Source organism: Lissotriton helveticus, chromosome 12 (assembly GCF_964261635.1).
Source record: "Lissotriton helveticus chromosome 12, aLisHel1.1, whole genome shotgun sequence".
In the NCBI taxonomy this organism is placed as follows: Eukaryota; Metazoa; Chordata; class Amphibia; order Caudata; family Salamandridae; genus Lissotriton; species Lissotriton helveticus.
In genome coordinates, this window is record NC_136073.1 from 909,022,474 (window position 1) to 909,039,437 (window position 16,964).

The 16,964-nt window shown below is 48.9% G+C and overlaps 1 protein-coding gene across 1 annotated transcript in view; it reads right to left on the minus strand.

Annotated features, from left to right (window-relative positions):
• The window catches only part of CLDN15 (claudin 15), a 121,410-nt gene that overhangs the window by 18,717 nt on the left and 85,729 nt on the right, over window positions 1-16,964 (minus strand). The gene's annotated exons all lie outside the window — the stretch shown is intronic.

Sequence of the window (16,964 nt, forward strand, 5' to 3'; positions counted from 1 at the left end):
GAAACTAACTGCTATGTTGCAAACATCTAATTGATTAATAAAATGTGATGTGAAGTAACATAGAGTGTGATTAAGAGTAAATTGCATGCATTTCTGTGTTTGTAGTAAATTTATATTGCGGCATAGAATGCTGACGGTAAGTAAAATCGCTTTAAACTGTTGCATTTGCTAGGTAACACCTAACACGGGAAATTAGAATGGTGGGTGGTAAACAGAAGGCTTAAGTTCTATACCTAATTTTTCTTATGTTTACTTTCGTGCTAGTTCCCATGAGGGCCTGGTCGATCTCGTTTGAAAGTGGCTGATATTAAATGCGACTGCGCACGGAAAAACCAAAGATGGCCCCCGCGCATGGGTAGGGCGGATGATCAGTCACGAGTGCATGGCCTATGTCCGGAGTGAGAGATATCAAGGTCAGCCTGGCCTGTTACAGGAGTTGTGCCAAAGAGACTATTTTAAAAGACCTGGGAACGGATGAGCAATGAAACATGGATGCAGAGAAAGTGTTGCAAATGTTAACTAAGCACCAATGTGAATATTTTATGAAGTCCCGAGAACCTCTGGGACGAGTCAGGAATTTACGAACTGGTTTGAGCTAGGAGGAGAATGAGGTGAACCTCGCCACCCCTCCAATGGACCAATCACGAGAGCATGTAGCCCCTAAAATGTTTCAAATGTGGGTGTAGAAAGTTAGTGAAAGGTTATAAGAGAGCCTGTGCATATGATGTGTGTAGCCGCTTTTCCACACCTTTCCTCAGCACGACATGCTGTCTATTGAGACGATTTTCCTATGATGCAAGAGACTTTAAAATTTTTGAACTTTAAATTCTGATCGGATAAGGAACGAGACCGTAGCGGGAATTATATCTGGGTAGGGATACGTCCGAGGAGGTTAGAGGGACAGACAGACAGGCTGGGAACCTATCCTGTGACCTGCGGTTCATGTTCTGGAGAACCATTTTCCATCATGGTGATGGTCAGGTTCTGTTGTTAACCTGGGCTTCTATGGGAATTCACAAGGGCATATTATCAGGCCCATTATCGCCGCTTTACCGGCAGTTTCCTGCCGATAAAAGCGGCGATAATGTATTGCCCTTTCTTGATAACATGGCCCTAAATTCTTCTGAAGCCAAACCTGTAGATTTCAGGACAAACATACATTTTATCCTGGAATTCCGGGCCCGGCCTTTCAATGAATTTTAATGCATGCCAGAGGTGTGCCCGAGCCTGCCCAGGACGCCCATCAAACCTCAAGACATCTACAACTCGAAATGTTTGTAGGAAGAGGCTCAAACAAGACATCTGAGAGACCTGGCACATGTGAATGGAAGTGAAGCTTAAAACATACAAATTCGTCACCAGTAACTAAACACCCACAACAGCCAAAAGAACAGTACATCACTGGCAAATAAACCGTGAGAAAATGAAACAATCCATGAATTAAAAAAAAAAAAAAACCTTCACTATAAAGAAAATAATCTTAGCGGCAAATACAAACATGTTCAGAAAATGCCTTTCACACAGTGTGAAAAATGAAAGCATAACTATGGTGGCCCTGACGTGGGGCTGCTGTGACACCACTAATAAACGGTGTTCTCACTGCTTTTTTTAAACAAGCATTGGCAAAGACAATAGGTCTTGCCTTTGGGACCTATCGGCTATGATAGTAGTTTTATAGATTCTTACAACATCTCTGATGAGGTAAATCAAGGCTAAAAAAGGTCTATTACGCAGCTGGCACATCATGTTATAGGAACACATGCACATGCCATCGAAATGACGTGAGCGCCTTTTTTTGTTTTTGTTTACCGATCCAACTTGTTCACAAGGAGAGAAGCAAACAGAGAGAGCAACATTGAGCAGGATGGGAAAGCTAGCAGATAAGAGAGAGCGCATTGTGGAGCTAGCCAAAGAATCACACGAATGAGAAACAGACACAAGAGAGAAGTAAAGGGGTGAGAAACAGGCTCAAGAAAGAAGCACACGGGAGAGAAACAGACACAAGGGGGAAGTACACAGGTGAGAAACAGACACAAGGGGAGAAGCACGCAAGTGCATTATGGTGGGAGGCGAGACGAAGCACATAGGTGAAAAACACAAGGGAGAAGCAGGCGAGTGCATCATGGTGGAAGGCGAGGAGAAGCACAAGGGTGAAAAACAGACACAATGGAGAAGCAGACAAGTGCATCAAGGTGGGAGGCAAGGAGAAGCACGCAGGTGAGAAACAGACAGAATGAGAGAAGCACGCGAGTTCCTCACAGTGGGAGGCGAGGAGAAGGACAGGGTTGAGGGTCAGACACAATGGAGAAGCACGCGAGTGCATCATGGTGGGAGGCGAGGAGAAGCACAAGGGTGAGAAACAGACACAAGGTCGAAGCAGACGAGTGCAAGAAGCACGCAGGTGAGAAACAGACACAAGGAGAGAAGCACGCAAGTTCCTCACAGTGGGAGGTGAGGAGAAGGACAGGGGTGAGCGTCAGACACAAGGGAGAAGCACGCAAAGGCATCATGGTGGGAGGCGAGGAGAAATACACGGGTGAGAAACAGACACAAGGGGAGAAGCAGGCAAGTGCATCATGGTGGGAGGCGAGGAGAAGAAACACACGAGTGAGAAACAGACAGAATGGAGAAGCACGCGAGTGCATCATGGTGGGAGGCAAGGAGAAGCGCACAGGTTTGAAACAGACACAAGGGAGAAGCAGACGAGTGCATCAAAGTGGAAGGCAAGGAGAAGCACAGGGGTGAGAAACAGACACCAGGGAGAAGCACACAAGTGTATCATGATGGGAGGCGAGGAGAAGCACATGGGTGAGAAACAGACAAAAGGGAGAAGCACACGAGTGCATTATGGTGGGAGGCGAGGAGAAGCACATGGGTGAGAAACAGACAAAAGGGAGAAGCACACAAGTGCATCAAGGTGGGAGGCGAGGAGAAGCACATGGGTGAGAAACAGACAAAAGGGAGAAGCACGCAAGTGCATCATGGTGGGAGGAGAGGAGAAGCACACCGGTAGGAAACCGACACAAGGGAGAAGCAGACGAGTGCATCATGATTGGAGGAGAGGAAAAGCAGACGGTTGAGAAACAGACAAAAGGGAGAAGCACGCAGGTGAGAAACAGACAAAAGGGAGAAACACGCAGGTGAGAAACAGACACAAGGAAGAAGCACACTAATGCATCATGGCGGGAGGCGAGGAGAAATACATGGGTGAGAAACCGACACAAGGGAGAAGCAGGCGTGTGCATCATGGTGGGAGGAGAGGAAAAGCAGACGGTTGAGAAACAGACAAAAGGGAGAAGCACGCGAGTGTATCATGGTGGGAGGAGAGGAAAGCACACAGGTGAGAAACAGACACAAATGAGAAGCAGCAGGTGCATCATGGTGGGAGGTGAGGAGAAGCACACCGGTAGGAAACCGACACAAGGGAGAAGCAGACGAGTGCATCATGGTGGGAGGAGAGGAAAAGCAGACGGTTGAGAAACAGACAAAAGGGAGAAGCACATGGGTGAGAAACAGACACAAGGAGAGAAGCACACAAGTGCATTATGGTGAGAGGTGAGGAGAAGAACAGGGGTGAGAAATAGACCCAAGGAGAGAAGCACGCGAGTTCATCATGGTGGGAGGCGAAGAGAAGCACGCGGGCAGAGAAAGAGCAACCTGAACAAGGCGGAAGTCCAGGAAGTAGACAGCTTGAAAACACATGCACTCTTGTGGAGTGCCTAAACAAAAACAAAAAAGGAACCCAAGAAATGTAAGCAGTGAAAGAAACAAGTAATGCAGCAATACTCCAGGGGAGGGACAAAAGCAGGAAGAGGAAGTAAAGCCCACACAAGGTGACAAATAGGAAGCAAACAATGAGAGTAACAATGAAGTCAACCAAAGGTAAGCAGTGGAAACAGTACATTCTCTGGCCACAAGATGACAGTAGAGCACTGTTGATGTAATGGGCACTTCACATATACAAACAAAAGACCTCTGTGCAGTATTGGACTCACCACTGATCACACACAAAAACATATTGGATTAGCACAAGGTCTTCACTCCATACGGTGGTGTCACATAATTACACAGGGCCTCAAATGACTTGGACTTCTATTTGTCAAATCAGGGTGACAGCAGTCCAAGATAGGAAATGAGCAATAACTCTCAACCTTAATTTGGTGTCACAAATGACACAATCACAAACTGTGTGGCTTGGATTGTTGATTGATCTTTGTGGAATTTAGAGGCTCTGTGAAATGAGTTTTCTTGTTGTGCATGTGCGACTGTATGTAGAGGTGATTGGTGACTGATATATATGTTTCTACTATCTGAACCGAATGCCACCACAACTACTCGGGACACACGTATCCTGCATTGTTACCTCAAGAAAGATTTATATTGTGCATCGTGTGTGGTCAGATCTTCTTAGATTCCGAATACTGACTCCGTCGAACGTGACTGGGTGAATCATTATTTATCCATTTGTTGTATTATTGATCCGATTGCACTTATAAGAGCCACACTTCAAAGAACCTTTGATACATTTCAATGTTATATCAAGCCCTGAAGAATTCCCTATGAGGACGAAACGCGTGGGCAGTTTTGATTTTTAAGAAGTTTTCTATGGAATAAAAGAAACTACTTTTCTTCAATCAAAAAAACGACTATTGCTCTTTTCATTTGGGAAGACTTCAACTGATTTCTCTGTTTTGATTATGGACAATAAATTGCCTTCACTAATAACCTACTTGTTTTTTTGAGTGCAGGGCCATTTGTGTATACGTCTGCTATATATGTGACTGTATTTTTTCATTTTGTATATCAGCCTCTTAATTTTGGAAAAAAAGATTTCAAGTCAATAGTAAAGTAGATAGATTGTTTTGTGATTATTCTTTTGGCCCATCCATACAGTAATCATATACTGTTAAATTGTGTTTAGTTGCTCAGGGGTGTTCTGATTACAATGGTAATTTCCCTGCCCTCAGAACTGATATCGTTCACAGGGGTCCCTATATGTTAAATTGTTTGTTCGCTCATTTCCATGTCTAGACTTGGGCTCACATTTCTTAACCCGATAGCGTAGAGTTCGTTCGCTCGTTGCCATATCTGGAGTCGGGCTCTCATTTCTTGCCCTGATAGGGTGGAGTTCGTTCGATCCTTGCCTTGTCTAGAGTTGAGCTCTCATTGCTTATCCCAATAGGGTGGAGTTTGTTTGCTCATTGCCATGTCTAGAGTCGGGCTCTCATTTCTTGCCCCGATAGGGTGGAGTTTATTTGCTCATTGCCATGTCTAGAGTTGGGCTCTCATTGTTTATCCCAATAGGGTGGAGTTTGTTTGCTCATTGCCATGTCTAGAATCGGGCTCTCATTTCTTGCCCCGACAGGATGGAGTTTGTTTGCTCATTGCCATGTCTAGAGTTGGGCTCTCATTGTTTATCCCAATAGCGTGGAGTTCGTTCGCTCGTTGCCATGTCTAGAGTCGGGCTCTCATTTCTTGCCCCGATAGGGTGGAGTTTGTTTGCTCATTGCCATGTCTAGAGTTGGGCTCTCATTGTTTATCCCAATAGGGTGGAGTTTGTTTGCTCATTGCCATGTCTAGAATCGGGCTCTCATTTCTTGCCCCGACAGGATGGAGTTTGTTTGCTCATTGCCATGTCTAGAGTTGGGCTCTCATTGTTTATCCCAATAGCGTGGAGTTCGTTCGCTCGTTGCCATGTCTAGAGTCGGGCTCTCATTTCTTGCCCCAATAGGGTGTAGTTCGTTCGCTTGTTGCCATGTCTAGAGTCGGGCTCTAATTTCTTGCCCCGATAGGATGGAGTTTATTTGCTCATTGCCATGTCTAGAGTTGGGCTCTCATTGTTTATCCCAATCGGGTGGAGTTTGTTTGCTCATTGCCATGTCTAGAGTCGGGCTCTCATTTCTTGCCTTGATAGGGTGGAGTTTGTTTTCTCATTGCCATGTCTAGAGTAGGGCTCTCATTTCTTGCCCCGATAGGGCGGAGTTTGTTTGCTCATTGCCATGTCTAGAGTCGGGCTCTCATTTCTTGCCCCGATAGGGTGGAGTTCGTTTGCTCATTGCCATGTCTAGAGTAGGGCTCTCATTTCTTGCCCCGATAGGGTGGAGTTCGTTTGATCATTGCCATGTCTAGAGTTGGGCTCTCATTGTTTATCCCAATAGCGTGGAGTTCGTTCGCTCATTGCCATGTCTAGAGTCGGGCTCTCATTTCTTGCCCCGATAGGGTGGAGTTCGTTTGCTCATTGCCATGTCTAGAGTTGGGCTCTCATTGTTTATCCCAATATGGTGGAGTTTGTTTGCTCATTGCCATGTCTAGAATCGGGCTCTCATTTCTTGCCCCGACAGGATGGAGTTTGTTTGCTCATTGCCATGTCTAGAGTTGGGCTCTCATTGTTTATCCCAATAGCGTGGAGTTCGTTCGCTCGTTGCCATGTCTAGAGTCGGGCTCTCATTTCTTGCCCCAATAGGGTGTAGTTCGTTCGCTTGTTGCCATGTCTAGAGTCGGGCTCTAATTTCTTGCCCCGATGGGATGGAGTTTATTTGCTCATTGCCATGTCTAGAGTTGGGCTCTCATTGTTTATCCCAATCGGGTGGAGTTTGTATGCTCATTGCCATGTCTAGAGTCGGGCTCTCATTTCTTGCCTTGATAGGGTGGAGTTTGTTTTCTCATTGCCATGTCTAGAGTAGGGCTCTCATTTCTTGCCCCGATAGGGCGGAGTTTGTTTGCTCATTGCCATGTCTAGAGTCAGGCTCTCATTTCTTGCCCCGATAGGGTGGAGTTCGTTTGCTCATTGCCATGTCTAGAGTTGGGCTCTCATTGTTTATCCCAATAGCGTGGAGTTTGTTTGCTCATTGCCATGTCTAGAGTTGGGCTCTCATTTCTTGCCCCGATAGGGTGGAGTTCGTTTGATCATTGCCATGTCTAGAGTTGGGCTCTCATTGTTTATTCCAATAGCGTGGAGTTTGTTTGCTCATTGCCATGTCTAGAGTTGGGCTCTCATTTCTTGCCCCGATAGGGTGGAGTTCGTTTGCTCATTGCCATGTCTAGAGTTGGGCTCTCATTGCTTATCCCAATAGGGTGGAGTTCGTTTGCTCGTTGCTATGTCCATAGTCGGGCTCTCATTTCTTGCCCCGATAGGGTGGAGTTCATTTGCTCATTGCCATGTCTAGAGTTGAGCTCTCATTGCTTACCCCGATAGGGTGGTGTTCGTTTGCTCATTGCCATGTCTAGAGTTTAGCTCTCATTGCTTATCCCGATAGGGTGGTGTTCGTTTGCTCATTGCCATGTCTAGAGTTTAGCTCTCATTGCTTATCCCAATAGGGTGGAGTTCGTTCGCTCGTTGCTATGTCTATAGTCGGGCTCTCATTTCTTGCCCCGATAGGGTGGAGTTCATTTGCTCATTGCCATGTCTAGAGTTGAGCTCTCATTGCTTACCCCGATAGGGTGGTGTTCGTTTGCTCATTGCCATGTCTAGAGTTTAGCTCTCATTGCTTATCCCGATAGGGTGGTGTTCGTTTGCTCATTGCCATGTCTAGAGTTTAGCTCTCATTGCTTATCCCAATAGGGTGGTGTTCATTTGCTCATTGCCATGTCTAGAGGTGAACTCTTATTGCTTATCCCAATAGGGTGGGGTTTGTTTGCTCATTGCCATGCCTAGAGTGGGGTTTTCATTTTTTGTCCCGATAGGGTGGAGTTCGTTTGCTCATTGCCATGTCTAGAGTTGAGCTCTCATTACTATCCCAATAGGGTGGAGTCTGTTCACTCATTGCCATGTCTAGAGTCGGGCTCTCATCTCTTGCCCCGATAGGGTGGAGTTCGTTTGCTCATTGCTATGTCTAGAGTTGAGCTCTCATTACTTTCCCAATAGGGTGGAGTTCGTTCACTCATTGCCATGTCTAGAGTCGGGCTCTCATTTCTTGCCCCGATAGGGTGGAGTTCATTTGGTCATTGCTATGTCTAGAGTTGAGCTCTCATTACTATCCCAATAGGGTGGAGTTCGTTTGCTCATTGCCATGTCTAGAGTCGGGCTCTCATTTCTTGCCTCGATAGGGTGGAGTTCGTTTGCACATTGCCATGCCTAGACTTGGGCTCTCACTTCTTACCTCGATTGGGTGGAGTTTGTTCGCTCGTTGCCATGTCTAGAGTCGGGCTCTCAATTCTTACCCCGATTGGGTGGAGTTTGTTCGCTCGTTGCCATGTCTAGAGTCGGGCTCTCACTTCTTACCCCGATTAGGTGGAGTTTGCTCGCTCGTTGCCATGTCTAGAGTCGGACTCTCACTTCTTACCCCGATTGGGTGGAGTTTGTTTGCTTGTTGCCATGTCTAGGGTCGGGCTCTCACTTCTTACCCCGATTGGGTGGAGTTTGTGCACTCGTTGCCATTTCTAGAGTAGGGCTCTCATTGTTTATCCCGATAGGATGGAGTTTGTTCGCTCGTTGCCCTGTCTAGAGTAGGGCTCTCATTGCTTATCCCGGTAGGGTGGAGTTCGTTCGCTCGTTGCCATGTCTAGAGTAGAGCTCTCATTGCTTATTCCGATAGGGTGGAGTTTGTTCGCTCGATGCCATGTCTAGAGTCGGGCTCTCATTGTTTATCCCGATAGGGTAGAGTTTGTTCACATGTTGCCATGTCTAGAGTAGGGATTTCATTGCTTATTCTGATAGGGTGGAGTTCGTTCGCTCGTTGCCATGTCTAGAGTCGGGCTCTCATTGTTTATCCCGATAGGGTAGAGTTTGTTCGCATGTTGCCATGTCTAGAGTAGGGATTTCATTGCTTATTCTGATAGGGTGGAGTTCGTTCGCTCGTTGCCATGTCTAGAGTCGGGCTCTCATTGTTTATCCCGATGGGTGGAGTTCATTCGCTCGTTGCCATGTCTAGAGTAGGGTTCTCATTGCTGATTCTGATAGGGTGGAGTTCGTTCGCTCGTTGCCATGTCTAGAGTCGGGCTCTTATTGCTTATCCCGATAGGGTGGAGTTCGTTCGCTCGTTGCCATGTCTAGAGTAGGGCTCTCATTGCTTATTCCGATAGGGTGGAGTTCGTTCGCTCGTTGCCATGTCTAGAGTCGGGCTCTCATTGCTGATCCCGATAGGGTGGAGTTCACTCATCAGGATGTCTAGAGTTGGGCTCCCAGTTCAGATCCTGAAGCGGTGGAGTTCACTCTTCACTCATTGCATCTCTAGATTTGGGATCCGATCTCTGGTTCTCATCAGTGATGGGAGAGTTGTGTCTGGACACATCCAGGGACATTCTGTCTCCTGGGCTTCTAATGATGGGTGAAGACCACCAGTAGCCATGTCTGGGAAGGGCACCTGTCCACTTTACCGCTGACTGTTTAATGTGAAGTAATGTTAGTGTGTTACCTGACTGTGTAACTGAGAACATGCGGGCATATTATCAAGAACGGGGTTAAAAATATTGCTGGTTTAGCGGCAGAAAACTGCAGCTAAAGCGGCGATAATGGGCTTGATAATGTGCCGTTGTGAATTCCCATAGAAGCCCAGGTTCACATCAGAACATGGCCTTCTATTGGAATTCTCAAGGGCATATTATCAAGCTCATTATCGCCGCTTTAGCAGTAGTTTTTTGCCGCTAAACCAGTGATAATTTTTAACGCCGTTATTGATAATATGCTCCACGATCTTCTTAATCTGACATCAGAGGGTCTCAGAGATGAATTCTCACTTACCACAAACCCAAGTTAGGATTTTCATTTCAAGTTACTGTGTGGGACCACCTTTGTGAAGTTTAAGTTTCACTAAAAGTGTTAGGTGAACAGGCGAGCTAAAATCTCGAAGAGGGGATGATGCAACGTCAGATGTTTGAGCACATTGCACACCCTATATCAGAAAAGTAATTTCTAAACAATGTTAAACATTACAAGAGGTTGTAGCCTCTCAGGCGGAGTGAAAACAGGATTCAGTGTTTGCTTTGAGACTTACAGCCTTTTGTCACCGACTGAACAAGTCTATACAGTAACAGCTGAGGTGGCAAATTGTGCCTTAACGTTTGATCCAACTGTAAACATAGAGGGATTATTCGTCTATCCCTCTGCGCGTTCTTGTACACAAGCGCCCTGTGGCATGCCGCAGCCTGGGCAGGGAGAACAAGTAATGCTTTATGGTGCAGCCCCTTGTGAACATGGTCCCTCAGACCCGAACACACCAGCCCAAAGCAAACTGTTCAGGTCGAACCTGGACAAGTGCCACCAACGACAAGGAACCCCTACTCGTGGCGACCATGGAAGACCACAACTTTCTGGACGCACTGGAGCAGACAAAGCCTCTCCCGACACATAGAAATCTGCAGCACTGTGGGAAAAATAGTTATTCTACAGAGCACTCTTTGTTTATTTCTCTCTTTAAAAACAAAAAGAGTAATAAATCATGTGGGTCTGAACCAAGTGTACTTTGGTTTCAGGTGTAGTTGAAAATAGTAGTCAATATTATCATAAAATGTTTTCATGCGGCATGGAAGAGATTTATCGCGGTGAGCTTGGGCACACCTAGGGCCTAATGGGACTACTTGGAAGGCCAGGTCTACAGCTTCTTGGAAAGTCAAGAAGTGTGGAGGAGGCTCCTATGAGTAGCAGCAGATTGTTCCATGCTTTAAGAGCGATGTAGTAGTAGTGTCGACTGCTGGATCTGGTCTTCTATGTGGGTGGGATTTGCGCAAGTAAGAGTCTGGACAAGCGGTGGTGTCTGGAAAGTTTGTGGAAGCAGATGCGATTGTTGACGTGTGCTGGTTGTAGGAGAGTAGGGTCTGCTTCCTATGGTCACCACCACTTTTTGCTGTGATTTTCTGGTTTTTAGACTTTAGTGTGGCTGTGGGCCTGCTAATCAGACCCAGAGCCCAGCTGTTCTCTCTCTAAATTGATACCATGTACTTTAGGTACATACCTGATTGGGTATTGGGTCACCTTTGTGAGCCCCTGTATAGTGTACCATAGGTACCCAGGGCATAGGTGCATCCAAGGCCTACCAGGGGCTGCAGCATGAATTATGCCACCCCTGGCTGGCCATCCAAACTGACACCACAGGCTGATCACTCAGCTTGGGCAAGGTCGTGTAATCATCCCGTGCTTAGATATAGTATACCTATATCTACCCTTATATATAGACACATATATACCTGTAAGCCACTCCTATGGCAGGCCTTGACAATCCTGAAGGCAGAGTGCTTGGTTTTATGTGAGATGGTGCTATAGCATGAGCTGAGCCTGTCTGCAGCTTTCAGCACCATGTCCTTATAGCTGTTCTATGATATAGCCATACCATATACTCTTAAGTGCATTATAATCCTTGCGGTTAATGCTAACTTTGCTTTGGCTTTATCAAAACATGTCGTGTAAGCTGTCAAACACTTTGGAATACTACCCCCTGCCAATTCTGGCGGCGGGGGTAGCATTCCACCCTTCTAGAGGGAGAAGACATGTAGTTATTGCTTTACCCGGTTAAAGTTAAACAGAGCCTCAGCATCACAAAATGGATGCTGCTGCCACAGACACGAGTCTGACCTCCTGCTGCTGGACGAAACTCCGGCAGGGGAGGCCTGGACAATAGGTTTCCTGCCTTGGGAAGTGCTAGCACTCCCCAGACAGGCTATTAGTGTATTGGGGCAGGGAGGGCTGAGAAATGAGACTCTGCCTGGGGCACACAAGGTGCTCCATGCATAGCCCGGTTCAAACCAGTTGCTGGGGCACTCCAGCCCTAGCTCTGGCGCGAAACTGGACAAAGAGAAAGGGGTGTAACCACCCACTTCTCAGGGTCCACCCTTAGGAGGGACATAGCAGGTAATCCAGCCCCTTAGTTTGGTATAAATTTAAGAGCTGTGTCTAGAGACATTAGATTATCCTGGAAAGAAACTCTGAAACGAAACTCTTGGACCTTCGACGTTCCATATCGACTGGAAGACTGAAGACATCTCCCTTATGGTCAAAGAGTGACCACCCTGTGCAAACAGGCACCACCAGTAACTTGCCGGTTTGCTTTGTCGACGCTCCTGCTGGAACCCGAAGACTTAGCGACGCAGGAACTGGACTCCCAGACTTCTCTGACTCAGGCCCGGACTGGCCATAGCGGGCACCGGGCAATCCCCCGGTGCGCCGCACGGGTGGGGGCCGGTTTTGGGCCCCTGGGGGACGTTTTTGTAACAGGGACGTTTTTGTAGCATAGCTGCAAAATCGGCCCTGTAACAAAATCGGCCGAAAACCGGCCCCGGCAAAGTGCTCGGCCAGCCCCACCTCCCCTCCGAGAGGGGTGGGGGGGGGGGGCGGCCACTCCGACCGACATCCACAGCAAAGCTGAGACTCGTGGCGGACACGAGAGACGTGGGACCGGACATCCTGGACTACCTGCTTTTTGCTAGCTGTGCAGCTCCTGAGGTACCCTCGAAGTTGTGCATTGGGGTTTGAGAATCCCCAGACCCGAGCAGCATTTGCACCGAAGCTCAGCCCTCCACACTCAACGAGTGCCGCGTGGGGCCTGTGCCAGCATTTCAGCTTGATGCGTCTTCACAATTGCTAGCCCGTTAGCTAGTAAGCCCTCTGAAGACATCTTTGTAAAACTACACCACTTGCCTGTTTGCTCTGGGCTTGCTCCAGCTTCTCTGCGAAGGAGAAGCTCCCCAGACCTTGCTGGTTTGAACTGAAGCCAATCTTCCCATCCTGCGTGGATTGCATTTGCCAAGGTTTGTTGGGTCCAATCCGGATACCAACACCGCCAACAGCTAGATCCGTTGTGGGACAGCTCAACTCCAGCTCCTGGTCATCATCAACACCTCCTGGTCCTTGTGGCTGCAGAGACAAGCTTCACCTCTTCACCTGATTGCGTCCGACATCGCCTGGTTCCTTCCTGGTTCCTTCCTGGTCACTGGCTAGTGACTCAGACTCTGTCCCCTCTGCTTTCAGCTTTTTCTTGACTCTGATCCACCCTTGAATCCATCCGGACACTTTTCTCCTGGTCGCCTGCAGCACTTTCTTGCAGCTCTCCATAGGAAACAGCAACGAAACCCGACACGAAAGAACACCTATGCACCCGGCTTCCCTGGGTGAGGTAACTCGAGTACTCCGGTGCTCCCGTGGGTATTAACTATCCAAGTGTCTTAGTTTAACAGGGTTTTCCCGTAGTCCATCCAGAAGTGCCCAAAATCTACTACTTCGTAACTTTTAAGTTCCCATTGAAACTCTATGGACCAGCGTGTATGTTTAGACACTGCACACGCTCCACGTGGGCCTCCTACTTCCAATCCCTTGGTTGCTCAGTGTAGCCTTAGCGATTTCCTAGGCCCTAGGCCTACTCACCTTTCCTGAAGTGGTTCTTGTACCACTTCTTTAGTATATGGTTCGTGAGGCCCCTAGAGCAGAATTGTATTTGTGCAACTTATAGTATGCTTATTGAGTAACTTGTGCTGTATCTCAAACTCTGACCTCATAAAGAGTGCAGAGGGGTTGTGTTAGTAATAAATACATATATATTTGATATATACCTTGTGTGGTTTCCTTTCATTTGGTATTCAAGGGATTGCATATGGTAAAACAGCTGGCTTCACATGCCCTCTTGAGTTTAGCCTAAGACTGCTTTTGTCCATGCTACCACTAGGATAGCTGGTCTATAAGATTGACTTTACAACCACCCCCATTAGGGTTGTTTGGACTGGTGCAAGGTGCTCACTAGAATAGTGGACTCATATACCAGGCCAACTTCTCACACTGGGCCAGTGTCATGTAGTGCCGTGAAAGTGTGGGTGAGGAGCTTAAATGGCACTCGTTTGTGTATGGGGCGCCAGTGGAGTTCCCTCAGGTGTGGTGTGATGCGTGTGCAGCGTGGGAGGTGGAGGGTGATTGTGGCCACCGAGTTCTGAATGGTCTGCAGCCTTTTGGTGAGTTTTTCTTGATTCCCGACAAAAAGAGTGTTCCCGTAGCCCAGCTTGGTTGTGACCAGGGTGTGTGTGACGGTTTTCCGGATGCTGATTGGCAGCTATTTGAAAATCTTCCTCAGCATCTTCAGGGTGTGGAAGCATGAAGCGAGGACGGCGTTGCTTTGGGTGCTCATGTCAAGTTTGCTGTCGGTGATCCCGAGGTTCTTGGTGTAGGGGTGGGTGTCAGTCCTAGGTCTGTTGGCCACCAGGGGCCACATTATACATAGGGCGCATTTTCATGAATTGCGCCGGGCGCACCTTTCAAAAGGTGCGCCCAGCACAATCCAGGAAAATGTGCCGCATTATGGTGAGTGCGCTGCCCCGAGGGCAGCGGCGGACTCGAGCTGCCCTGGGGGTAGCGCATTGATGTGAAAAACTGAGCGGCTGCTTTGAAGACACTCCGTGTTTTCACAGTGCAGGCGGCAACCTGACTGCATTTTCTTAAGGGGCTTAGAGATCCCCTTGCAGGCGGGTGCAGTCAGGGACTGCACCCGCCGACAAGGGGATGTCTGGGATGGTCCATGGGACCTTTTCCCCCACCTGAGGGCTGCTCTTCGAGGGTGCACTGACACTGCGCCTCCTGAGGGCTTCTTTGCCTCTGCGCCCACGTCTGTCATACCGCAAGGGCGCAGAGGAAGGGAGATTCCATCATTTGCATAGGGCACGCCCCCACGCAAATGAGGGAATGTCCCCTGAAGATATTGTTGACGCTTTTTGTGCGCCAGCGCTATCAGTATTACAGAAGGGGCCACACAAGTGCCTGTGCCCCCTTATGTAATACCAAAGTGCCCTGTGGGTGCACAACGCTGGCGCAAACACCAGCTGTGCCCAGGGCACCTTGTGTAATACGGCCCCTGGTGGAGTCCCGTGGTGCTGCGCTCTTCCCGAAGATCACAATTTCAGTCTTGTCGATGTTGAGTTTTCGGCTGCTGGTCTTCATCCACTGGGTTATTTCAGTCACGCAGGCAGTGAACTTGATCGTGGAGCTGAACATCTTGACTGTGGGGGGGGGGGGGGGGGAAGAGTTGCGTATCATCATTATAGGAAAGGACGTTGGGATTGTGAGAGCAGATAATGCTGGCTCGAGGGATCATGTATGCATTGGAGAGGGTCGGGCTCAGGGAGGTTCCTTGCGGATGAGGTTGCGGCTGTCGAAGGTGTGCAATGCCAGGTTGACTGACTGGGTGCTTCCAGTCAAGAAGGAGCAGATCAGTCTGAGTCTGTGTCAGTGGAATTCGATGTTGTGTAGGCGTTGGATGAGGATGGCGTGGGAGACTGTATCAAATACTGCAGAGATGTCCAGGAGGATGAGGGACGCCGCGTCTCCTCTGCCCAGAGTCATGCTGATGTCATCCATGGCAGCAATGAGGGTAGTCTCCGTGCTGAGGTTGGGTCTGAAACCACACTGAGTGGTGTCGAGGAGTTGGTGGTCATTAAGGTATTTGGTGTGATGTCTATTGATAATTTTCTCTAAGACCTTGGCCGGGGATGGTAGCAAAGAGATTGGTAAGTCGTTGGGGGACATTGAAGGGTTCTCAGAGGGTTTCTTCAGCAATGGGAGGACAGTTCCATGTTTCTAAGCCTCTGGGAACGTCAATGAAGAGGCGGAGGCAATCAGAATGGGTGAGAGCATGATGCTGATTGGTTGCAGTCCGCTGGAGGAGGCATGGTGGGGGAGGGGTTTGATGGGGCTCCTGAGTGGCTAGACTTCATGGCGGTTCTGGTTTCTTCTGGGGTGATGACAGGCCATGAAGTTAGCATTGGTTATCTGGATAAGATCGGAAGACATTTGGCTAGGTCTGTCGGGTGTGTTGCCGGCTGAAATTGCTGTAAATGGTGGTGATTTTGAGATTGTTGTCGAGGTCCTGCGAGGGAGTAATTGTGTTGGAGTCAGGTGATGATGAGGGTTAATCCCTCACAATGTGGACGATTTCTTTCCTTCTGTTGGTGCTGGCGTCCATATGGGCCACCAGCACGGCACGTTGGTGGTCCGGATCATTGGGTGGTAGCGTCTCAGGGTGGATTTGAATGGGCTCCTGGCTGTGTTGTTCTGACTCATTGCCCATTTGCGCTCCAGTAGTTTGCAGTGGTGTTCCATCAGTCCGAGTCCCTCCGTGCACCAACTGGCCTGGGGTCCGAATCTTCTGGTGTCGTTGTGTTTGAGGGGGGCCAGCACATTGGCACAGGTGGGGTCCATTTGTTGAAATTCTTGATGGCTTTGGGGAGGCTATTTCTGTGTCCGGGCCGGTGGGTGTTTGGTGTTCCAGTCCTTGTCAGTGACGCTGTTCCAGTTTCGGCGCCTGGTCTGGCGATGGTGCATGTACATTGGACCGGGAAAGAAAAGCTGAACTTGACATGGGTGTGGTCTGTTCGGAAATGGTGTGGGCTCGTCAAATCGGATGCTGCTGAGGTTAGTAAATATGGGGTCCAGGAAGTGTCTAGCGACGAGGGTAGAATCCTTAACTCATTGGGTGAGACCGCGGCTTCCAAGGTCTCCAGTGAGTGCTCTTGAGTAGGGGTCAGCGTGGTCCTTCTTGTGGAAGACTAGTTCCAGCCTCCCCTGACATCATCAGAGTCGGACTCTGCCTCCTCCATGAAGCCCAGCTTCGCTCCTCGCCAGGCTCCCATGACGTCATCACCAGACTCCAGGTTAGTCGGTCTCCGCCATGAAGCCCAGCTTCGCTCCGCACCAGGCTTCCATGACGCCATCACCAGACTCCAGGTGAGTCTGTCTCCGCCATGAAGCCCAGCTTCGCTCCGCCCCAGGCTTCCATGACGCCATCACCAGACTCCAGGTGAGTCTGTCTCCGCCATGAAGCCCAGCTTCGCTCCGCGCCAGGCTTCCATGACGCCATCACCAGACTCCAGGTGAGTCTGTCTCCGCCATGAAGCCCAGCTTCGCTCCGCCCCAGGCTTCCATGACGCCATCACCAGACTCCAGGTGAGTCTGTCTCCGCCATGAAGCCCAGCTTCGCTCCGCCCCAGGCTTCCATGACGCCATCACCAGACTCCAGGTGAGTCTGTCTCCGCCATGAAGCCCAGCTTCGCTCCGCCCC